This window comes from Podarcis filfolensis (assembly GCF_964270895.1).
Source record: "Podarcis filfolensis genome assembly, chromosome: 5".
NCBI classification, from domain to species: domain Eukaryota; kingdom Metazoa; phylum Chordata; class Lepidosauria; order Squamata; family Lacertidae; genus Podarcis; species Podarcis filfolensis.
In genome coordinates this window covers 69905942-69931279 of record NC_139608.1, presented here as the reverse complement: position 1 = coordinate 69931279, position 25338 = coordinate 69905942, and the positions used below count along the sequence as shown (strand labels likewise).

General features: G+C 43.4%; 1 protein-coding gene and 1 long non-coding RNA gene across 4 annotated transcripts in view; one reads left to right on the top strand and one right to left on the bottom strand.

Annotated features, from left to right (window-relative positions):
- LOC310762825 overlaps positions 1 to 22872 on the top strand; it is a 67602-nt gene extending 44730 nt beyond the window's left edge. The window contains exons 3-4 of one of the 2 annotated variants that reach the window (XR_014548209.1): positions 19305 to 19562; positions 22053 to 22872. This is a non-coding gene — a long non-coding RNA (uncharacterized lncRNA). Of the gene's footprint in view, positions 1 to 19304; positions 19726 to 22052 lie in introns of those variants that run through there. The other variant, XR_014548210.1, reaches the window with a different exon arrangement.
- CHST3 (carbohydrate sulfotransferase 3) overlaps positions 1 to 25335 on the bottom strand; it is a 48408-nt gene extending 23073 nt beyond the window's left edge. The window contains exon 1 of one of the 2 annotated variants that reach the window (XM_083614312.1): positions 25203 to 25335. The gene's annotated coding sequence lies outside the window, so the exon portion shown is untranslated. Of the gene's footprint in view, positions 1 to 17907; positions 18169 to 25202 lie in introns of those variants that run through there. The other variant, XM_083614314.1, reaches the window with a different exon arrangement.
- Positions 25336 to 25338: the final 3 nt, after the last annotated feature.

The window sequence follows — 25338 nt, the reverse complement described above, 5'->3', positions numbered from 1 at the left end:
TGACTTCCTCTACTGCTTGTGTGCTTGAACTGATGGGGGTTTTATGATGGCAGCATGATTAGAAATAGAGAATGAATTACTTCATTGCACTTAGTCATGGGTTTCCATCCCAGAATAAAAGATGCCGTGATCACCTCTTATGATCTCTTCCTACCATCACTTCTTGCATCTCTTTTGATATGGCACAGTCCTCACATAGGGGACTGTACTACTTGAATGGCACAAGGGGAGCTGTTTGCACGAAACACTGGCAAACTTGCCACTTTAGTGGGCCTGCTAGTTTTTAAATGGCCCTCTAACATTTCGTTAAACAGAGGTGGCAATTGTACTGCACAAATAGTAATTTGGGAGAAGAGGAATAACAGTACCGGCCTACAGAGTCATTGAGTCATTTGGTATATTCTGTTTCAGAGTTGTTTGGAGTGCAGCAGATTTACATGGCAGGGCTTCATCAAAGGCTATGCCATGCAGCTATTACAGCAGCGCTAGTGGTGATGCTCAGAACAGGTGGTCACGTTGCTTGGGCACCTGCGATGACAGAAGGCCTTTCAGTTTGAGGACACTGCTGCTGCTTCTTTTCTTTTTTGAAAGAAGGAGAAAGTCTGAATGAGGCATAGCTGCTAATGTTGACAAAGCTAAACAACAAATACCTTCTAAGGCAGTGTTTCCCAACCTTGTGCCTCCAGCTGTTTTTGAACTACAACTCCCATCATCCCTGACTAGCAAGACCAGTGGCAAGGGATGATGGGATTTGTAGTCCAAAAACAGCTGGAGGCACAAGGTTGGGAAACACTGCTCTAAGGAACCATCAGCTTCTCTTGCTTGCTCTCTTCCTGGTCCTGGGGTCCACACCCTCCCCAACCTGATCAGGAATCCAGGTGTGCTAACATAGCAAATGGGAAGGGAGCGTTGACAACAGGACCAAGCAGGGAACAGGCTGGGGAAGCGGCTGCTGGCTTATCTTTTGCTGCGCAGGAAGAGTTAAAGGTTACTTGTTTTTTATTCTGTCATCTTTCTTGTTGGTAACAGTATGGTCCTACCTATTTGCTTCAAGATTTCAGAGGTTCACGCACTGCCTCAAAAACCTGCCCCACCTATTTGACCAGAGGCAAGAAATATGTTTGTACAGTGGTACCTCAGGTTAAGTATTGAATTCGTTCCAGAGGTCCGTACTTAATCTGAAACTGTTCTTAACCTGAAGCACCACTTTAGTTAATGGGGCCTCCCACTGCCACCGCGCCGCCGAAGCCCGATTTCCGTTCTGATCCTGAAGCAAAGTTCTTAACCTGAAGCACTATTTCTGGGTTAGCGGAGTCTTTAACCTGAAGCGTATGTAACCTGAAGCGTATGTAACCTGAGGTACCACTGTACTCATTTCCATGGGAAACAAAACCTCTCTCAAACCACTTTCCGCTCTCATAAAACTACTGTCTGCCTTAAAGTCTTTCTTTCTGATGGCAACAGCTGCCATGGACTATTGTGGCTATTACCATTTTTCAGGGCAGTAGAGATTCCGTATTCTTAACAGCACAGTCTTTTCAAGACATGCATAATTTGCTGTCTTTAGAAGGCTCGTGCTACCCTCTTCCTTTACTAAAGTCAGTCGATCTTCTCTTCTCGAATGAATTTAACGGGCCACCTGCTACTAAATGTCACAAAGAGGAAATAACGTTTACACTACAGTGAACAACATTTAGGCCCAAAATACATGGTTTGGTTTTGTTTTGTTATAAAAAGCATGCTTAAACTGGTTCCTGAAGAAAGAAGCGCTGTTTACACCTCACTTAAGATTGAGTTTTGCTAACATGAGATTGCCTTTGGTTAACAAGCACCCATATGTCCAAGCTGCTCAGACACCGCTAGGGGTTTTTTTGTGGGAAGGGTGGAGGGGATTATATGTACAAATATATGCAACTATATGTATAAAAGAGTCAAGAGCCATGTTGTACTATATTTCTGTTAACACAATTTCATAAGAATATTCGTATACTGTATACCTATTTTATAGCTATAAACACAGCTATAAGTATGTTCTGGATAATTTAGGAAATTTGGAATGAAACTGTGTATGCATATAATATACAAGAATTGTTCACTTCTTCAGCAAAATTGGGGGAAATCCTTATTTCTTGTCAAGGCGAAGGGTCGAAACAGGAATTAAAGAAATCCATGTGGATTTCTTGAATTTTCAAAAAATTCCATTTCTACCGTAATCCAATATATTACACACACACATTCTTTATTAAGGTCCAAAGACCCACAAGAAACAGTTTCAAAGCAAGATACAGCAGAAATACAGGGTAAAGATTATAAGGCAGTCACTAAGTTTTATCTGGAGCATGTTGGTTTCTAGATCTTATTACCTCTGAGACAAACTTAGCCACGGCCAGGGTATTATCCTTTGACTTATCTTCAAGAAGATACTTGAGACAGAAGGTTTCAGATTTCGCCAGTAAGTTTACCAATAAGGGTTTGATTAATTTATCCCTGGCTTGTTTATACTGGCAACGGTGTAGTAAGATATGCTTCATACAGTCCACACCCTGAGAACGTAAACAGAGCCTATACTGATAGGGTACGCTGGCCAGTCTGCCGTTTCGTACTTCAGATGAAAATACATTTAATCTGGCTTTGTTAAACAGTCAACAATAGGTACTGTAAGATTCATAAGATATGAAGGTAACTGAAAATCATGTCCATATTGAATTACAGATGCAAACGGTCCACAGGTTACATAAGATCGAGATCGAAGATCGCTGTATGAAATGTCCTATAACCTCTGCCTCAGGGATTTAAGGGCAGTATCATAACCCAGATGATATAAAAAGGATGGTGAAAGTCCAATCAAGGAGGCTTTTCGGACCATAGTTTTTGACCAGAAGCTGACAGACTCCTTGTTGGTTAAATGTACAAGTAATCCCTTCCCCAGGCCAAATACTGAAATCTTTAGCCAATATTTCAAGGCAGCCCATCACGCTTTGGTGAAAAGCCGACATTCACCTGTTTCCAGAAATAGAATTGAATTAGGAACACAATTTGTAACCTGAAGTAGGGACCAAAGGAATTTTGCCTGGAACCCATCTAACTTAGGAAATAGACCATTTGAAGCATAAAGGAGTTGGGGAACAGATTTTGCATATATTACAGAAATTTGATTTCAAAGGGACAGAGGAAACGTTTGTACAGTCATACCTCGGCTCCCAAACGCCTTGGGAGTCGAATGTTCTGGCTCCCGAATGATCAAAAACCGGAAGTGAGTGTTCCAGTTTTCGAACGTTCTTTTGGAAGCTGAACATCTGACAGGGCTTCCGTGGCTTCTGATTGGCTGCAGGGTTGCCAATCAGAAGCTGCACTTTGGAAGTCGAATGTTTCAGAAGTTGAACAGACTTCCAGAACAAATTCTGTTAGAATTCCGAGGTACAACTGTATTATGATGAACATTGAGAAATACCATATTTACTCAAGTCTAATGTGTCATCAAATCTAATGTGCACCTCAATTTTCAGAACCTTGAAACCAAAAAAGGTATTTGCTAACGAATGTAAACCTTAATTTTCGCAATGTAATTTGGCCAAAAAAGGTGTGCATTAGATTTGAGTAAATACAGTACAATGCATTTGTTAAAAGCAAAGCTACATGTTAATGTTTTGTGCAATACAGTGGTACCTCAGGTTGAGAACTTTGCCCCAGGATGAGAACAGAAATCGTGCAGCGGCGGCAGCAGGAGGCCCCATTAGCTAAAGTGGTACCTCAGGTTACGAATGGTTTCAGGTTAAGAACGAATTAAGTTCGTAACCCGAGGTACCACTGTATAAATATATTTTAATTTTGATAAAATGTTTACCTATGTGTATCATTTTTATTGATGAACATGCATGTGTGAACCATACCTTGATCTAAAACAATAAATTAGAGATCAGGGATGAAGTAGTTGGTGACATTAATGGCTCAAGAGACAGTAGTGATTGTCTCTGGAATTGCCATCCTCTGCTCACTTTTTATGGAGAATCCAGATAATGTCACTGAAGTCCAGTGTTTTCTGCGTTGTCAGCCTGTTCCCCACCACCCTGACCTGATTTATGATTATTTTCCCCCAAATAAAATGCATTAATAATAATAACATCAGCTGGTCTCATTGGATCACTTTTTAGCAGGCTCCTTGTATCTTTCATTTAAACAATTCCTGTTTGAAGGTTGAGCCTTTTTTCAGCTTCCCGTTGACTACAGCTAAATTAGTGATTAATGTCCTTTAAAATAAGATTTCCACTCAAACACTGGGTTGTATAAAAGGAGGGTGACAGTACTAAGCTCAGGTGAGTCAAGGAACTACTCTGACTTTTGCCCTCTATGATTGCATGGGCCTCATCCCTTGGGGCAGAAGCTATTTTCACCTGAAATCTAGTAGCATGCTTCACTTGGACAGAAGCATTCACTATATTAGGCTACAAGATGAACCCCCTATCCTAGAGCTTTAACATGGCAAGAATCACTTTGGGCAGTTCATACACTGGGGCACAAGAATAAGTGACAGTGCTGGCCTTAGGCTAAGCGGTAATCTACCACTTAGTTGAAACAGGTCAGGACTCTGCTTCGCTTTTCAGATGAAAGAGGTGCCAGAGAAAGTATTTCAAGACATCATGTGATGAAGGAAGGAAATCAGGAATCTGGGTAAAGGAGTTGATTCTTCCTAAGCAGACTGTTTCCGCGGCGCTATGGCAGGGAGCCTAGGAATCTGCTCCAGGAGAACCAGAAGATGCCGGAAAATCAGGAATCACAGGAATAAATATGGAAATGGCCAACCGGGAGTCCGTTCATTTGACTCACACTTCGTGATGCTAATGTCAGAGGCCCCTCACAGCTCTTTAATGAGTAAAAGAGACTTGCCAAAGCCACTCCCTTCCCCTCAAAACTGAAGCGCTATTTGGATCGCATTGCGTTTGAATGTGTCAATCTCACCCATAGTTCAAAGTCACCAATAAGCCAAGGATGTGAACATGGAAGTGGTTCTATCTATGGGCCACCTCCGAAAGCAGCAACATGCAAAACATATCACCATAACCTTGGGGGATATTGTGGATAATATTCTTCGAACCGCTAACCCCTGTAGATCTATTAGCAGGTTTGGTGTTTATGTTTTTGGTACGGACTATTAAATACCAAGTGACCCCATAGGGATTGGCTGTCTTCCTTCGGTGCCGTTGGCTGCTCAAAGCTGAACAGCAAGTTTCCATACCATTCAGTTCATCACATCAGACTGGAATCCTCCACCTTCCTATTAACAGAATACCTTTGCTGCATATTTATTTAATGATCTACTATTTTTATGCCATTCTGGATTTTGGAAGTGCCCCTTTACCCGAAAACATACATTTGGAGCTTTCACTCTAGTAGAGAACAGAAGGTGCTAGGGAGCAGGGGGGAAGTGGAACTAACGGAGAACATTAAGCTCTGGCTCCCTTGCAGGATTTGGCTCACCCTTTCCGGACAATGAATGCACAGGGGAGGAAGGGGTGGCGTCACAGAGCCAGACTCTCCCCACACCTGCTAATCTATATGCATTATTTGTAACAGGGCCCCCCGTGGAGGCTTTTTTCCTTTGCAAACCCCATCCAGCTCTCTACACAGGTTCGGTTGGGGGGGGGGAGTGATATCATAGTGGAAAACTGTTCCTGACTGATACTGTTGTGTGTGCATAGGCTCTCTTCTGACATCCGTTGTATGTCTCTAGGTCTGGCGCCTTCTCGGTAGTGGCGCCCGCCCTGTGGAACGCCCTCCCACCAAATGTCAAGGAAATAAACAACTATCTGACTTTTAGAAGACATCTGAAGGCAGCCCTGTTTAGGGAAGTTTTTAATGTTTGAAGTTTTAGTCTGTTTTTAGCCCCCTGTTGGGAGCCGCCCAGAGTGGCTGGGGAAACCCAGTCAGATGGGTGGGATATAAATACAGTGGACGCTCAGGTTGCGAATGTAATCCGTGCAGGATGCACGTTCGCAACCCGCAGCGGCGCGTCTGCGCACGCACGATTGTGATTCGGTGCGCATGCGCAAAGCACGATTTAGCGTTTCTGCGCATGTGTGACTGCTGAAACCCGGAAGTAACCCGTACTTCCAGGTTTCGGTGGTCCGCAACCCAAAAAAACGCAACCTGAAGCATCTGTAACTCGAGGTATGACTGTAATAAAGTTGTTATTGTTGTTGTTAATATTATTATTATTATTTGTTGGCACAATGCCACTCTCCCACTTCACAGACACAACGCCAGGCAACACACCTTCCTTGAATCACCTGTAAAGGCTTTTCCCAATTCCTGAGGCAGCCCTCTCTTTCAGACGTTACAATGAATGCGTGTAGATTTGGGACACAGCCTGTTGCTGCAGTGCTGCACCCCCAGTACTGAATGAGCATACCCAGTATCTGAAAATGACTCCATTTGCAGGTTTTTAGGGTTTTTAAATGCAGTAAACGGATGTCCCTCCTGCTCACAGTAGATATACAAATACGGGTAATATTTGCGCTGCTTAAAGAAACATTCACTTAATAGTGTTACAAGCGAAGCGTCTACAAGAAGCTATTTCTTCACTTGGATTCTTAGAACTGCGTCAATTCCCAACAGAGCAGTTTCAGTTAACTTCTCTGCCTCCCGGTGCATAAAGCAGCCTATTGAAAAGCATAAATGATCAGGAGCTCAGAGCAAGACTGGTACTTGGTTTCGAAAACCCTGCTTAGATTATCTTCGCAGCGATGGGTATTGAAAAGAGCCCTGCATCCATTTATGCATTTTAAAAGTCTCTGCTAGCTGACGTTCACTTAACCATTCTGATGGAATGTGCGATTGTGTGACGGCTGCTCTTTCGGTTTCCTGAGCTTACGGCTTCCATTAATCAGTTTCCACCCAGACAGCAAAGCTTTCCATGTCGTGTCCAGGGTCTGTAACTGCCAAGATGTGAACATGTCAATATATTTGAGGAACTGGAGTGGAGGGGTGAAATAAAATATGCAAATCCCTTTACATAGCTTCAAACATGCTTTTCAGTTCCATTTCTTTTTGAACTCTCGGTTTCTGAATGCAGAAACTTTACCAAAGCCTCTGAGAAGACCATAAGGTTAAACTAGACATGACAGCAACAGAATTGTGTGTTTAAACCTGGATATGTCACAACCACATAAAATCCAGGGGAGCTTAGTAGTCTGGGCTGTCTGAAAACCAGAATGCATTTCCATGATATATATTTTTATGCAAAATCTCAAAAAAGGAGAGTTTTTAAGGAAATTGGCTGTCATGTTTACAAGGGTCAAATACCAGCTACGTCCGGGAAATTCAAAACATATGGCAACCCTAAGCAAATGTCTTCCAAAAAATCAAGTACAGTATTGTGATGAGAAATCCTTTTCTTTCCATTCTTCCCAAGCTATGCTCTCTTTGACATCAGTGTACAGTATAAATTGCATCTTGCACGCAATTATCTGGCATGATTTCAACCTTATGCAATTGAAAGCCGGTCAGTCAAAATCCCACAAATTAACTGTGTGCAAGGTGTAGATCTTAAAATCTTCTTTTGGGCCAAGTTTTCCTGGCATGGAAAGGTACTATGATACATATATGGTGGAATTGTTTAAACGTCAAACAATTTTGGGAAACAATATATAACGAAATGAAAAAAGTGTTCAGATATTCATTTAGGAAAACACCAGAAGGTTTTCTATTGGGAATAATACCAGGAAGCCTAAAGGAAGAAGACAAGACCTTATATTTATACACAACAGTAGCCGCAAGGCTATTGATTGCGAAAAATGGGAAAAGTGGTATTGTACCGACAAAAATAGAGTGGCTTGCCAAATTATTGAAGTACTACAATATATCCAAAACAATGGGAGAAATTGGAAAGATCTCAAAAGAGAAGATAGACAGGGATTGAAAGGTGTTTAAAAGATATACTTAGAAAACCATATCGAAAAATCAGAACTCCTATTAGAATAAACAAGTTCCATTTCAAATACTGAAATACTAAATAAGATGGATAACAATGTGTAATAGAAAAAGAAGTATGAAATTAGGTTAAAGGTGTGTGAAAGAAAGTAATAGAAGTGGTAAGAAATTGCAACTGAGTAGATTGGAAATCTAACACAAAGGTGGGGTGAGGGGTGGTGGATGGTGATGGGAAAAGGAATTATCTGTGGGAATGAGTGTAGGTATGTTTGAACACTTTTAAGGATTGTATGAAATATATGTTTGTATGCTTGTATATTTGTAATATATGTGTATTATTTTAACAATTAAAAAAATTAAAATTTACAAAAAAAAAAAAAGGAAAGAGCTGGTAAGTAAGGCTCCCTGCCTTACTTACCAGGCTTTGGGATGGTCTTGCGAGATCTGGCAGGGCCACCTGAGTTCCCACAATATCTTGTGAGAACTCAGCCATGAGGTCATCCCAGAGCCTGGTAAGCAAGCTCTCTGCCTTACCTGGAAGGTAAGGATGATTGTGCAGGGCAATTCCAGGGGGGTGGTATGTATCTTTGCCTATATGTGCCATTCCAGAAATATAACCCCCATGCAAGACATAGTAGTAGTAGTAGTAGTATGGAACTATGTAGGCCTCGCATGGTCAATTCACATTTCTGGCGTACAGTGGTAAAAGGTAAAGGTAAAGGTACCCCTGCCTGTATGGGCCAGTCTTGCCAGACTCTAGGTTGTGCGCTCATCTCACTCTAGAGGCCGGGAGCCAGCGCTGTCCGCAGACACTTCCGGGTCACGTGGCCAGCGTGACAAGCTGCATCTGGCGAGCCAGCGCAGCACCCGGAACGCCGTTTACCTTCCCGCTGGTAAGCGGTCCCTATTTATCTACTTGCACCCGGGGGTGCTTTCGAACTGCTAGGTTGGCAGGCGCTGGGACCGAACGATGGGAGCGCACCCCGCCGCGGGGATTCGAACTGCCGACCATACGATCAGCAAGTCCTAGGCGCTGAGGTTTTACCCACAGCGCCACCCGCATCCGGCGTACGGTGGTACCTCAGGTTAAGTACTTAATACATTCCGGAGGTCCGTACTTAACCTGAAGCACCACTTTAGCTAATGGGGCCTCCTGCTGCTGCCGCGCCGCCACAGCATGATTTCTGTTCTCATCCTGAAGCAAAGTTCTTAACCTGAAGCACTATTTCTGGGTTAGCAGAGTCTGTAACCTGAAGCGTATGTAACCTGAAGCATATGTAACCTGAGGTACCACTGTATCTGCATGCAGCTTTTACAGATGTTGATTTTTATATGTGACTATGCTTCAGAAAGTATCATGTATCAGTCCAGCCGTGTGTTTTTTCCAATTAGATGTCAAGCTGAGGTCATATACACACATGTGCATTTGAAATCTTGTGACATTTGAAATATCTTCCTCAAGGCAAAGGGGTCCTCAGTGTGTTGGCCAAATTCCAACATGAGTAATGAAGAATTTATCTACCAAAATGCTTCGTATGGCTGGAGCGAGGCATGACATTCTTTCACATAATGTTGACAAAACTCCTGTTTGCTACAAGGCCTCCCTTTAAAAGGCACAGCCTGGTAGCTGACAGGGCACCAAGACTCCATAAGCCTACCCTTTCTCCAAAGTCTCCTTGAACTATATATCTGATTCTGCAGTGTAGATGAGAACTAATGTGTCCGGTTTGAGTTAAAGGAGTGTGCAATGCTGAAAAAGAGGGTTTTGGGGGGGTTGCCGGGTGGGGAGTAACAGTTTAGCAGAGGTGCTAACAAGTTCCTGCAGACAGAACTCTGAAGATTGCACTGATACAGCCTTGAATCTAGCACTGCTTGTCTGTGTGCTTGCTTCTGTGCCCCAATAAATATATGTTTATGAATAGATCGTTACAAAAATATCTTTATTCCTTTCTCTCTGCCCAGTAAAGACTGTTGGGAACAGGGAAGTAGTGCGTGGAAACAATATAATTACTGTCCACCGCTAAATAATTGTCACACCTATTCCAGAAAAGTTGACACATCAAAAACAGTGCAGGTACTCTGAAAATAATGCCAACAGCTAAGTCAGCTGCGAAAATTTAATGAGGGAACAAGTGGAAAAGATGCACTATAGAATCTCATACCGAAGTCATACACTGACAAATTCTGATGTTTCAGTCCAAAAAGAGCAGGTGTGAGGTATTTGAGAGAATAAGTTCTGCTCCTCCAGCATATAGAACAAGTGGCTAAGCATAACAACTTCATGCTCAAGGATGTTTCCAATCACAGTTGAAAGAGATGAATGAGACAGTAAAGCAACTTAGGTACACCCTGGTCTATCCAGGGATGTAGCTACTCAATGAGTAGAGCTCCTACAGAGCTCCTGGAAGGCCTGTAGTTGGAGAGCAGCTGTAGCTGCTGACCGTGAAATCGGCTGACATGAAAACTACTGTGGTGAGAAAATGGACATGTGGAGCCATAATTGCTGTGTTAAATGCTTCTACAAGTCTCCACGTTTTGCCAGATTGGAGATTCTGACATTCTGAAAAATGGAAGTGGTTATTATTATTATTTTTTAAAGAATCATGTGAGGAACATAACATGATCCAGTCCCTTGGAGAGAATCAATCACTTGAAGGAAACAGATGTTCACCGCTGGTAAACAGAGCCAGGAAAAGATATTTCAAATAATTAGGTGCCTGAATAAAAATTCTAAGCACCTAGAGGACCAGGTGCCTGAGATTTTTTCCAGCTGAACTTCCGTATTTGTATATTTGAACTTAAAATAAAAAGTAGGAACTAGGTGCAGCAGTAGAAAGTTTACCTTAAATTAAATCTATTTTTAAAAGCTTCCCCTTATCAGTCTCCCTCTGCAATAATCTTTATTAGAGAATGTAATGCCCAACATGCTCTCTCTCTCTCTTTCTCTATCTCAGTTACCTTCTTTAGTGCTGGATCAAAACTCCTCATTTACATGCTTGCTGTCTGGGTAAGGGAGGCAGAATTAAAAGTAATAAATGGCCTATTGTTAGCTGAAACAGAGAGGGTCTCTGTGCACCTTTTAACACTTCCCTCTTCGGATAAGCTGCTCCCAGCTGACGCTCAGCTTTCTGACACAGCTAATGTTCACTGAGATTTGAGATGTTTGGTTGGAGGGCAAGTGAAATGCAGCATATTTTCTCCCAAGAAGAAGTTGGTCGGTGTAACCAATGCACTAATGCAGACTGAAACTTCTTTACATGACTCAAAATTTATTGGGCTGGGGCAAGAAGATGAATAACATAACATAACACAGCTACCCATTCCTTTCCATCACAGAGTACAAGGGGAGAACTTAAGATGATGCTGTTTCGCGGGGGCAGCCTTGCTTTTCGCATAGCATTATCAGTCCTGCTCTTAAAATATACAAAGAAGAGCAAGATGTCATGGACTGGCTAGATGCAGAGGAGTGGTGGAAGGTACCAGCTGGAGAACCCCCAAGGGAAGAAGACTCAGAGCCAGAGAGAGAAGATGGAGCAGACTGGGAGGAGGTTTCAGAAGCTGAAGAGGTAACAGGGTTTAGTGAGCAGGAAGTGTCTGTGGCAGAGAGCAGCCCAGCGGCGGGAGAGGAGGGGAACGAAGAGGCAGAGCTGAGTCAGGCAGGTGAGGAAGCCAAGTGGTCTCCCTCTCGTGCTGCAACCAGCTCCCCTCACCCCTGGTCTCCCAGAACCAGAAGAGGTATGAAAAGGGTGGAGCACAGACAGGCACAGAGACAGTGCCTCAGCTTGCTTGGGAAGGACCCTGGGGAGGAGATTTAAGGAGCTGTGGTTAGGTGGGGAACTTCAGTCCTCTCAACTGCCTCAGAGAAGTGAGTTCTACTGGCAAGAGTTGCTGTGCTGTCTAGGCATGGCCTCTGGAGCTGTCTTGTTTCTCTGAATAATGAGTTAACCTCACTGAAGCCGTATGAGTTATTGCTGACCTGCTCCTGGCACCCACAGCTGTCACAACTAATGCCAGTGGTGAATAATGCCAGTGGCCTAGCATGGTCTTCTCTCGTCTTGAGTGTGCCTAGACTGGAAGCTTACGCTTGGTGCCATTTCCCAGTACTCTGGGCTCAGAACTTTTCATTTGCAAGACAATTATAGCCCATTGAGACTAATTTCCTCTTTCTTGCAGCTGTGTGCTCTCACCATCCCACCTAATGAGGATAATTATAAATTAGCATATCTTGCCTTCTCTGTGGGGAATACATGTGCCTGGAATACTTTCTTCTGGAGGGATAAGAAAATGAAGAGTGTAGACTTGATTTTTTAAAAATAAAGCAAGGTTTAAAAGAGGGAGGATGAGTCAGCCAACCAGCTGCTAAGGATGACTGCAAACATTAGCCCATTTATCTGTGCCTGTATCTAGGGCCACCCTACAAGAAAGGAAGTACCTTTCATTAGGCAGGTGACTAAGGAAACTCTATGGAAGCATGAAGTCACACTTTCCCAAAATGACTCAGAGTTCAGCAAAATAACTCTGTGAAGTGAGAAAAACCATGGTCGTAGAATTATTTAATTGATTCCCACTCCTTTTCTCCACCATCCACCTCTTTTTTATGTCTGAAAGCAGAGAAATATGAAAACACAGTGGAAAATAATACACAGCTATGTCTGCTCCGCTCCAACAAACTGTTCTTGCTCCCTGGAATTTGCCCGCGATGACAGGCTCCATGCAGCTTGTGTATTAATTAGCTGCAAGTAATAGGATCAGACCTGGTATCAAACAGGGAGACGAGACTTTCCACTTGGGGAGAAGCCAAATTTGCCCCACATTTAAACAGGGGGTGACCTGGCTTAGCCTCTGGATAGAGAGGGATGATCTCCTGCCTATCAAAAGCACTTCTCTATACTGAACATGAATGCTCTCCTTTCTCAGCCACTCACAGTATGGCAGACAGCACTACTGGGGGGGGGGTGTAGCTTATGTTATGTTGTCTTGAGTGCCGCTGCAGCAGCAAGGACAGCACAGTGCCGTTCAATCCAGCCCAACCTTGCCCAAAGACAGCTGGGGAGGCAGTGAACTAGAGGCAAAGTGTAACTGTGCATAGCAGTCCAGATGCAGCCTTTCAAAACAGGCATAATTTTGGCAAGGAGGGCACAAAATAGAGGAACGTAGAAAGCTGCATTAGCAGATTTTTGGTTCAGCATTGTCTGCACTGATGTGCAGTAGCTCTCAGGATTTCAGAGAGGGGTCTCACCCAGCCCTAGCTGGGAATTGAACCTGGAACCTTCTGCATGCAAGGCAGAAGGTTCTACCATTGAGCTGCAGACAGACCAGGAAGCATAAGCATCTGGGGGAAGGCTCCCACCACCTTTCCCCTCCCTATAGGAATGAGCATGATGTGAGCCTCCAGGCTACAGCCCTTCCTGCAGACAGAGAGACCAGGAAGCATCAGCATCTGGGTCAGGATTTCCCCCCTTTCCTCTGACGTGATCCACTCACTCCCCAGACACTGCAGCTGTCCTTGGAGACAGTGGCATTCATGAATATATATATATATATATATATATATATATATATATATATGGTTGGAAAGCCCTACATTAAATAATTCACTATTCATTAGAAGAACTTTGAGAAAGCCACAAAAAGTAAAAACAACCAAGACAGTAGACGTCTAATTAACAGAGCAACTGGCTGGGCTATATATATCATTGTTGGCTGCATATGATCAATTACCTGCAGTGGGGCTACAGGCAAGGAATAAGATGAAGGGCATGGTTTGCCTGTCTAGGCACAAAGGAAACTGCTGCTCCAGCCTGAGGGGACTGTCAAGGTTGCCTTGGGCATGGAGCATGTGGTCTGTGAAACTAGCGCAGGCTGAGTTCCAGTACAGACACTTCTCTTTGCAGAAAGAAAGAGAAACCTAGACAGCCTCTTCCAAGTTCTCAATTATCATTGTCCTGCCCTGCCCAAATACGTGGCCCTGGTCTCATATGTCCTTAGCTGCTGCCCAACCTTACCTAGTATTCTTTTGGTGACAAAAGCATACCCATGCAAAAGCATTGCTAACCAAACCAGTACAGCTCTGTCCCTAAAGAAGTATCTTTCATGATGATAGCCAAGGCAGCAAACTACAGGGTGAGTCTTTTAAAAGAGGCCCCGTGGAACATGTGTACTCTGTATCCACGGGGCCTCTTTGAAAGGACTCACCCTGTACATACCCAATGAGAGTGTGTGTATCAGCAGCTAAAGTGGTTTCAAATGCTCAGAATGCTCCTTTCGCTTAAACCAAGAGGGATAACTTTACAAACCATTATCACATTAGGGATGCAATGAAATGGAAGTTATGCTGGGCTATGATCCCATGCACAGCTACCTGGGAGTAAACCACATTACACATGGTGGAATACAGTAAGCAACTATTGCAGTTTCACCACATGAAAATGCTCGCTGCTTCAAAATGTTTGTGGGGTTTTTTTTTAGGATATCCATATAGCAAAGTTATACGACAACTTTAGACAAACAGTATTTTTGTATGGCAGTCAACGAACATGAAAGCAGAAAGCATGGTGTCATCACGAAGCCATAAGACGTTTCAAGTTCTCAGCCCTTGAAGTCACCACAGGTTGTGTTGACAGCACTGTCTCTAGCAGCAGCACCCTATCCCCAAATTCAACAAAGATCCAATGGTAGACTGGGCACTGTTCTCTGGCTTGCCATCCATGCTGATACCAAACTGAAGGATGCTCAGAATGCTTGCTTGCCTGGAGACAGAACTCACTCTGCATGGGGAAACTGAGGAAGTAGGTGTCAAAAAGGCAGGGGGGGGAGTGGTGAACCACCCCCACCCCCAACTGGCATTCATCCCTGAATATTTCTTCATCACATCCTGTGACTAAAGGAAGCAAAATTGTGCAAAATAAGCAAATGTGTGCACAAAATAAGCAAATTAATGTATTATTGCAGGATTCAGTTTCTCTTGACATAGAACTGGGCTGCCTAGGTACAAAATTTGGATTTTCCAACACATGCACTCCAAACTGCTGCAATCAGGGGTTAAGAGCAGCATCAGAAAATGCTCATGTGAACTGACCAAAAAGGGAGATCTAACACATTATGTCAGGAACACCCGCTTATGAATCATTACCAGTAGAATCCTATGCACATCTGGTTAGAGTAGGCTGCGGAGTCCAGCCTAAGGCTGCAATCATATGCACACCTACCTGGAAGAAAGCCCCACTGTGATTAGTGGGACTTATTCCTAAGCAAACATGCATACAATTGGGCTGCATCAGAAAACTGGTGAGAAAACATCAAACTAGACGTACGGTCATAAAAGGAAAAATGTACTGTTGGCTGCATAGCAATTCTCTGCTTATGTGATATTTAGTTGTAATCTGTTTGCTTTATAGTCTCATACCACTGCACATATATTTCTGGCTTTTATTCTTTTATACTGAACTGTGTAGGAATTTTCTAAGGTACTGCAAATGTATTAGACGCCCAGTCAATGGTGGGAGTGGTGAAATATGCAGCATGGCCTAACTTGCCTTTCTGATACAGGAATTTTCAAATGTGTAGATAAAGGGGATTCTGGGGCTATTACAAAAACCCTTAACTCTGCATTTAGAAAGCCCTTTCCCTGTTGCTATTCCTAGGGGCATGGGGCATTTGGCAGAGTGGTCTTTCTCATCCGAAAAGCACTACATGTCCCAAAACAGTCTGTTACTTTCTTCTCTTAACTTTCTGACAGAACCACCTACTGTTCATGCTAATGATGTTCATGTTCAGTGGTGGTCAGATGTGCATGCTTGCAGACACCCGAGACATCATAAAGACTAGAAAGATGTTCACCAAGCGATGAGTATGTTTGAAATCTGTAGCCTATCTCAACTTCCCACTTCCAGTTTTTCAAACATGCAAACAGAGAGAGATGGCTGGTCCAAGGGTTGGAAATTCCACAAGGGTCCTTAACTCGGCACTGAGAGAAGGTTCTTCTTACTGCTGTTCCTGGGTGAATGCAGCATCTGTTTGGTTTTGGCTCTGGTGAAAGGTCTGCAATTTCCCAAAGCCAGTCTATTACCTTTTCATCCTACTCATCTTTCAGTCAGGATCTAACTCAGCCCACAGCAGTGAAGCAGTTCATGCCTGGAACCTTGCTTTCATTCTTGTGTATATTATTCGTATTTTTTATATGTTTAGAGAAAGCTGTAATTACACAATTTAAAGCCCTTTCGTCCATTTTTCTCTGCCAAGAAGCCAATGCAGCTTTTGTTTGTTTTTCCTTTGTGCATCTGCAATCATTCTGCAACCCCAATGGAGTACAGCAATGAAGAGGATGCAAGCAGGCTGACAGTGCAATCCTATGTGCATTCACTCAGAAGAAACTTCCACAGTTTTCAATGGGGTTCAGTTCCAAGGAAGAGTGCATAGGACTGCGGCCTCAATCCAAACTCAACATAACTGACTTTTAAGTAGATGTGCACAGGATTTTACTGTTAATGTTACAAGCCCATTTCAACTGAAATCTCTTGTGGACTTGGCAGGGTGGCATTAAGGATCAACTAGACCACACAGAGGCACAGAAAGAAAATATAATTAAAAAGCAAAAAAGAAGAGAGAGATTAGTGTTTCCTTGCCTAAGTTAAGCTCTTCTTTCCTGCAACAGCTGTCTGAAGGAAAAGTCATCATAACCCTGAAGGGACAGTAAAGGAGAGGCTTAATGCCAAAGCTTCTTAAAATGAAAACGAACTACTGCTTGCCTCAAAATGATCCTCACAAATAAAATTTTGAAAAAAACCCACATGCATAAATAATGTGGACATTCTATGCCTCCCACTTCTACCAGAATGAGTCTGGAAAGAAAAGATGTTCCCTTTCACAAAAACCAAAACAAAATTGCCTTGGGTAAGAAATCTATTCATATGTGGACTCCTGGTGAGTCATCTGCGTACTTGGACTTGGGATAATATCTACAAGTGATGAGTAGGGAGACAGAAAGAGGCAGCAAGTAGATTTGAATCCTGATTGTGCAATGGCTGCCTAGAGCCAAGAGTACGTTACCCTAGATCAGCTGGGATGCAGGTAGCGTCACTCAGTAGGGCTGATATCCTACCCCAATGCAATGTTGTGTATTGCAATACATATAATGCAGCATCCTTTCCTTGAAAAAGCAGTGACCTCACATTCTATTCTTGTGCCACCACTTTCCCACAAAGAACCCTTGTAAGCGTAGTACTCCAGGACTGGCGCTAATCAGAAAGAGGGAGAGATGAAACAGTAATCTCTTCACCCGGGCTACACATTCAGAAATTGAAAGAATTGGGAAGAAAAAGCCACACAGATATCCTACAACTGTAAAATCGATAACTCTGCTCTGACATTTTCTTTTCGCTATCTCTCTGAAGTTCAAGGAAGGTCATCTACAGGGTCATGCTTGCTTATTTTCCTCAGAGACCATCTTTTTAACTTCCTTGTCAAAATCCACTGGAGGTGGAAGACTTCTTTTTTATTTCTCGCTCACAACCCACTGGAGAACACCACCACATCATTTCACACCTCTGCTCAGAATGGCACATGTTGAGGGGGGCACCATTTCCCCCCTACAAAAACTCTCACAAGAGCAATTCTACATGCATGGAGTAGTCCATGCTCAATGAGGGTTTCCCCCATAAAACTAACCCCCATCTTGCCACTTGCGAATGGTGCAGTGTGTTTTTTCTTAATCATTCTGACCCAACTTTAAACTCTGCTTTTTGCCAGCTTTACTCCTCTATTCACACTAATACCTAGCTAGCAATGATTTTCTCTTCTCCTTCCCACCACCATGTTTTGGTTTTACAATCCCCTGCCACATTCCCCCCCCCCCGTAACATTCATCCAATTAAATTTCATTCAGAACCTTCTTTTAAAAACACAGATATATTTAAAAAAAGAACTTGAGATACAGCTTGGCAGGAGGGGAGAATGACTCTGTGACTTGCCACAAGGACTAACCGGTCAGCGTTACACAGAGCAGACTGAAGAGGCAGGAGAGTGTGGCTTTGGGCCTATCACAAAGGCCAGCCAATCAGCGCTCTGCAAAATTGGGCTTCTCCTGGAAAAAGAAGTGGTTGCTTCCAGCTTGATTCTCTGAGGAAGGTTATCTGTTTAGCAACAAAGAGAGAGAGAGAGAGAGAGAGAGAGAGAGAGAGAGAGAGAGAGAGAGAGAGAACTAAGTGCATTTTCCCTGTGGGCTCATCACTCATGCTATGTATACCTAAATGGCACCCTTAGAGATTACACAGCAGACCTCAGGCTGGAGGTGGTGTTAAGTGAAAAACATGATGTCTTACATACCATGGTCTGCAGACCACCAGGAATGGCTGGGAAACTTACTGCTAAGCCATGAGTTCGCCCAAGAGCAGGAGGCTTTGGCCTTAGAATTCCTGCCGTTAAAGACAACAGAGGTGCATCTGGCTGCTGTTTCTCTGCTTCCTCCTACAGCAAAATACAATGTTGGCTTGCTCTGTTCACACTCTTCCCTGCTGTGCCTTTAGGGCATGTTCAAAACCACAAACCTACATCTGCGTCTCAACAAACTGTTTTTCCAGGTTGGGATATTCTGGTTTCAAACACTGTGTTGCTTTTTTTTCTTTTCTTTTTTTTTGAGATTATTTTTATAAAACAAATTCCTTCTCTATACTGTAAAATATGTGCCCACAGATTGCTACTCAGCTGTTATGGGAAAGGGGGGGGGGAGAGTGAAACATGCCCCTTTTGACTTGATTTTTTCCCACCCTCCCTTACAACCGAGAGCCCAGAGAAGCCACTGAATGGGACGCCTGTTCCTTCAAGCTAATTTGGAATCTGCGTTTGCTTCTGTTTTACCACCTTAAAGCAGCTAGTGTGCTCAGTTTCCCCACCACCACCCCAAGGCAGCTCTTGGGAGGCAAGGAAGTGCTAAGAAAGAATTCCTTCATGTAAATCAATCCATTGTCATATTCCTGGTGAATGGCTGAATATCCCAGCATCTGGGGGTGAACATTTCCAGGAAACCTTGCTCCATTTCCAGTCCAAGCATCAAGTCGGGTTTGTAAAAGTTACCAGGAAAAATAATTGTTTTTTCAACATCCACTTTGGGAACCATAAATCTCCCCAATTAGTAGGTGGGAAAGGCACCAAGCACTAATACCATGAGGGAGCAAGGGCTTACCCAATCGTTTCCCTGCCCGCCCCCGGGACTCTAAGGTAGGATGAAATGCTGCAGTTTACATATACACAACACCCTATTCTCCGGTTTGAATGAGGGATTTATGTGGATAATGCTTCTGAATACTAACAGGAATTATCCACAGAAGTCCTCACATGCTCTCTCTGAAGAATATACCCATGTGTCTGTCTCTCCATCCCAGAATTTGGCTGCAGCGATCAACTGTGTCAACAGAAGTCATAGCTTCCAATCACAGTGGCTGAGATCCAAGCTGGAAGAGAAATACCATGGATGAAATTTACGTGAACCTGCCTCTGCCAGCCCTGAAGCAGAAGCCTCCCAGGAACATTCAGATCCAGAATGATGTCCAGGCTCATTTTTTTCACCACTGAGTGATTTTGTGGAGGATGGAAGGAGAACTTTCCACACCTAAAGGTAGAAGGTTGGCCTGAAGGATGAGGTAATTGCTGGATATTTCTGAGCAAGTCCCCTTTTCCAGGGTCTGGCACGTTCTGGACAGTAGCTAATTGTCTAGGTGATAACATCATGTCCCTTTTCAAAAACAAAAACACAAAGTCACCTTTGAATTTCACTTGCGGATTAATATATACATGGAACAGCCATCCGAATTATTTTCTTTCTTTTTTTACCAGAGAATACTTGTCATTACTAGTATCATTTCTAAATGGTAGAACGTTTCACTGTTGTCTTCACAATAATCCTGGTAAGCCGGAGAAGCTCAGACACAAGGCTTTCTTCAAATCTTTCCAATGTAGGACACTCCTACATGGAAATCCAGTAACCTATGCAATGCGTCATGGCAGCTCTTTTAAATATTTCTATGTACACCGCTGCTATCCCTCAAAAATAAATAAATCACAAATTAAAACCACATAGTCAAGAAAAGCCTGGTGTAGCCTGTTGTTGAGGCCACAACCTGCCAGCTAAGGAATGAATGTGGTTAAGAGCGGTAGTCTCGTAATCTGGGGAACCGGGTTCGCGTCTCCGCTCCTCCACACGCAGCTGCTGGGTGACCTTGGGCCAGTCACACTTCTCTGAAGTCTCTCAGCCCCACTCACCTCACAGAGTGTTTGTTGTGGGGGAGGAAGGGAAAGGAGAATGTTAGCCGCTTTGAGACTCCTTAAAGGGAGTGAAAGGCGGGATATCAAATCCAAACTCTTCTTCTTCTTCTTCTGAATCAATAAACAGGCAGTTAAACCGATGAGAACATGTTTTTTTTTTAAAAAATGGAAAGAGAAGCAGAGGAGATGTGTAGGACCGGATATCAGTATAAAATCAGAACAGCATTTGTCATGACTCTAAAGGCAGGATATAGTTACAAATTCTCTCAGCCTTCCTCCCTCAGGACAGAAGCCGATCACTAATGGCATGTCCTCCTGGAGGCTTCTGGGTAGTGTGAGAAGCAGCACCTCCAAAATAAGAAGTGTGATTTTGCACACTCACATTACTCCTCCTTGTGTGCAGATTGCCTTGCAACTAGCTCATAACACCCTGAATCCAAAGAGTGGAAAGGCAGGCGTTTGTGTGGACTGAGCAAAAGGTATTAGAGTTTTGTAGCAATCAGGTATGCCTTTAAAAACTGAAGTCCTCATTGAGATCAGGGTGAAAATATATGAACTGAGACCACAGTGCGAATGTAGGTGTATGATTGAAGCACTTTCCTTTGAAGCGCTAATATCATAATTGGAAGAAAATTAGTACATGAGCTGGCAACGTGAATTACAGTCTTTCTCTAATGTGACAAGAAAAGAGTCCATAACTCGCTTAATCTACAAATCTACATACATTCCTTTGTGAAGGAGCAGGGTCGGGGAGAGCTGTTAACTGCATGTGCTGCTGCTATCTTCCTTTCATTGCATGTGCTGTGTCCTCTTCCTTCATTTCTTGTGGAAAGCTAGAACCTCTTTAAAGAGGAGTTAACCATCTGGCAATTGATTTGGGGAAATGTTCTGCCCAACATCCCTCATCCAAACTTCCCAACTTCTCACCTTACCCTCTACTCCTTCAGTGCCACAGTCTTTTGCATTTTGAAAATTGGTTAAAGGCAAAGGGACCCCTGACCATTAGGTCCAGTCGTGGCCGACTCTGGGGTTGCGGCGCTCATCTCACTTTATTGGCCGAGGGAGCCGGCGTGCAGCTTCCAGGTCATGTAGCCAGAATGACTAAGCCGCTTCTGGCGAACCAGAGCAGCGTACGGAAACGGTGTTTACCTTCCTGCCAGAGCGGTACCTATTGATCTACTTGCACTTTGATGTGCTTTCAAACTGCTAGGTTGGTTAGGCGCAGACAAATCCCACCACTGCACCTTGCAAATTTCAAATGCTAATTTCTATCTGGAGGGCAAATACTAAGTCACCACTGAGCTTGATCAATCATAGCTATGTAGCAATTCCATAGGAAAATTTCAGAGCACTTCACCCCCTTCTTTTTTGCTCTCAAATGATGGCATTAAGTGCAGAGGTGACAAGCTTTCCTTGAGCAAATGCATTGGGCATTTTTTGTTTTAAGTGGCCCTCAATCCTGGGCAGTGGATTCTCATGCATACAAGAAAGGTATGTGCAAAAATGTGGGCCAAGACTAGTGCCAAGGCAGTGAGGAGGAAACTGGGCTGAAATGACAAGAAATGCAACAAGAGGAGCTAGTACAGGCACACCCTAACCATCCTTTGTTCCCATCAGCTTTCAAAGCCTGAGCCTTCCTTTTCACTCCAATGAATGTCTTCCCTTATTTAGTCAATTAAAGATCATTGTTACAGGAGACCTTCATCTGGCAAAAGCCTATCATATGCTGTAGTCCTCTAGTCCAAACAAAGGCTTTATCGTGCCTTTGCGCCTGTCATTTCCTACCACCAGTATTGCTTCTATTGAAATCTGCTGGCAATTTACATTATGTATGCGGTTTTGGTTTTAATGAAGCGTTTCTTTTTCAGACAAAGCATCTGAAAAGCTTGTCTGTAGAAAACGCATATTGTATTCCAAAGTTGGAAAATAAAGAACTTCAACCTTACAGTTTGGAAGGCCCATAGGGACTGCTAACATTGCTACCAAATGTATAATTGCTTACAGAGATGAACTATAGAATTTGCTTGGATTTCTCACCTTCAGTTAAGTCTCACTTATCCCTTATCTCTCAGCAGCATCATATGATAAAACCCATTGAGTGTGAACCATGTCTATTTTATATTTTCCCACACAACGTACACTAACATTTAATGAACTGATAATGATGAAGATGATGAAGATGGGGACAGTAATGGTGTAGTAGCTTTACGCTGCATACACACCAGACCTTTAAAGTACATTTGAAAAAAATCCCCCATTAATTCTGAGAACTGTAAGTCTCTTTGGGTTGTCTTGGAGTGACTAACAAATTTACTAAACAACAACAATAGCTTGCAACTCACAAACCACAATTCCCAGCACCCTTAACAAGGCAGGGGGTGAAAATGTGTTTTGAATGAGCTGGTATGGGTGCAGCCATAGGGTTGCATTAGGACCTGGGAGAACAGGGTTCAAATCCCTACTCAGTCATGAAGCTCACTGGGTGACCTTGGGCCAGTCACTGTCTCTCAGCCTCACCTACCTCACAGGGTTGTTATACGGGTAAAATGGAGAGGGGGAGAACTATGTACGCCACCTCAAGCTCCCTAGAGAAAAAGTGTGGTGCAAATGTAACAAATACATAAGCACTCTTTATCTTTGGATGTTGTCTTCTATGTCTTTTGCAGAAGAACTTCCATCTAGTGGCTATGACTATCACTGTGCAGAATTCAGCTTCCTAAACAAATTAACCAGGAAAAAAGTAAGTTTCTGTACTTTGGCACTTATAAAGTTATACTTGAAAACATGTGGCCAGTACCCAGAGAAACTGCAGAAACCAAAGGATTACGGAACAAAACTTCCAGTGGTCATGACTAGGCAGAAACGCTATAACCTATCCTTCCCACCCACTATAAAGTAAAATGTGCAAAATCACACCAAATAAGAGGAGTTATGCCATTATGGTATATTTGCAAAATGAGTGTGTCGCAGGATTAATTTTTTGCTAAGAAATTTGGGTTACATTGATGCAGGATTCTGATTTAAGTGCAGAATTTACACAGACCTGATCTGTTCTACTTGGATTTCTCTGATTATTTTTTTCATCATCTCTTGCGATTTCATCCTTCTGCCAGACATATTGGATTATGTCTTAAATGCAGAAGGTCTGTGGGGTCGGGTATCACTTCAGAGTAAAAAAAGGGCAACAAAAGGTCTTGTTCTTGGAAATTCTGGCAACAGATACCATTTTACTCTTATGATATGATTCTGGTAATCTCCGCAAATACTTCCCATTCACTTTTCAGATCAGTGCATCAGATACCCACAAGACAGATGGCATTCATGCACCACAATAACTCCCCTGCGGTCCACACAGCAGCTTAGGTACCTTGCAAGTTTAGTGGGCAGAACGATGAACCTGCGCACTTTTACCTCTGAGAACTTGGTTAACTCACTGCCCAGAAATAAAACGCATGTTCTCCCCCACTTCCATGACTGCACCACTTTGGAAAACAGGTGCGGGGCTGTAATGTTTAAATGCTTCTCCATGTCAATAACTTTATACAAACAGAAAGCTATGATTTGAGGGAGAAAATTGTATGCCAACTTTGTCTCTTTAACATGATTATCCTTAACGCTCAGGAAATTTCTGCTGCAGGGGAATACATCTCCAGTATTATTTAGTGGTAATGTGATGGAAGGACTGTACCACATGCCTCCGGTATTATGTAGTGATGTCACCGAAGGACTATACCACAATACCTTTTCTGAATGTTTTCACTGATTGCCAATGGTTTCAGTTCCCCATCTGTAAAGCAGGCACCACAGTCATTTTGTTATTCCCAAAGGACAGGGAATATAATGCAAGAGAGGACCATTTCACGTGTGACAAATTCTCTGGACAATAGCTACTTACATGCAGAAATGGTGTGAACTCCAATACATATCTATTTTGCCAGATGTAAACATGGTGATATGCAAGTGTGTACATTTATCATACATTATAAACTCCATATGAGTTATTGCTACACAGAACTAGCCTTTGTTTAGAAAACGTTTGATACCATCCCTATTGACCGCCCTGAGACCTGTGGGTATAAGGCGGTATACAAATTTAATTAATGATGATGATGATGGAATGGGAGCACGCTTACAAAGCTGACATTCATTTCAATGGGGCTGATGCAGAATAAACTCCTGGTGAACTATGCCCTTCCTTTTGTCTGATGAGGCCTCGAGAAACATACTTTTGTTCAGACCAGCAACTAATCTCTGAAACACAGCTTTCAAGTTGCTTGTCTGAAAACTCCCATTCAGCACCACAACCTTCTGGTTAGGAATAGACCTGTACAATTCAAAAGCCCACATCTTGCATCTTACACCAATATGTGACACCCCCCCCCAAAAAAAAACCCTAACAACTTCAGGTAAAGTCTCCCTTCTTATGTGTTTCAAGCGCCAATATGGACCATTTTCTGTTTCAGCAATACAACAGGCTGTGTCAAAAATAACATCTACGGGCACAATCCAAAAGTTAAGCCCTTCCTAGTCCTATGGGTTTCATTCAGCGCCAGAGATTTAAAACACGCGTATTTCTATCACCGAAACAATGCAACTTTAAAGGTGCTTTGCTCTCTACCCATCGAGCCCTATAATAAAATAAATGCAACTTAGGAACCATAGGAAAACAAAAGCCTGCTGCTACTTTCTCTTCCTACAAAACTTCGCGAGCCGCTTGGGAATTTGGGGGTATCTCTCTCTCTTTAAAGGAAGGAAAGTCCCTCGTCCTGCTTTCCCAGCATCAGGATGCGCCACCAGGCTTGGCTCCTTCCTCCCTTCCCTCCCGACACATCCGAGAAGCTAGAAACCCATCAGCGCACAGCACAAAAGGACTCGTCCGCCACCGAGAAACAAAAGAGCGTGAAAAGCGGCAGAAAGAAGACAAGGGCGCAGCCGGCCGGGGAAGCCCCGCGTGGCAGCGCGCGGGAGGCGCGGCTCGGGCGCGAGATGTCTCGCCTCCTCTTCCTTCTCCTCCTTACCCGGACGCGGGATCCTCGCAGCCTCTTTCCAAGGAAGGGCCGGCTCCGAGAAGCCTTTGTCCCGAAAGGGACTTCGAGGCAGCCGACGGCAGCGGCAGCAGCAGCCTGGGGACCATCCACTCCGGCTCGCCGTCTT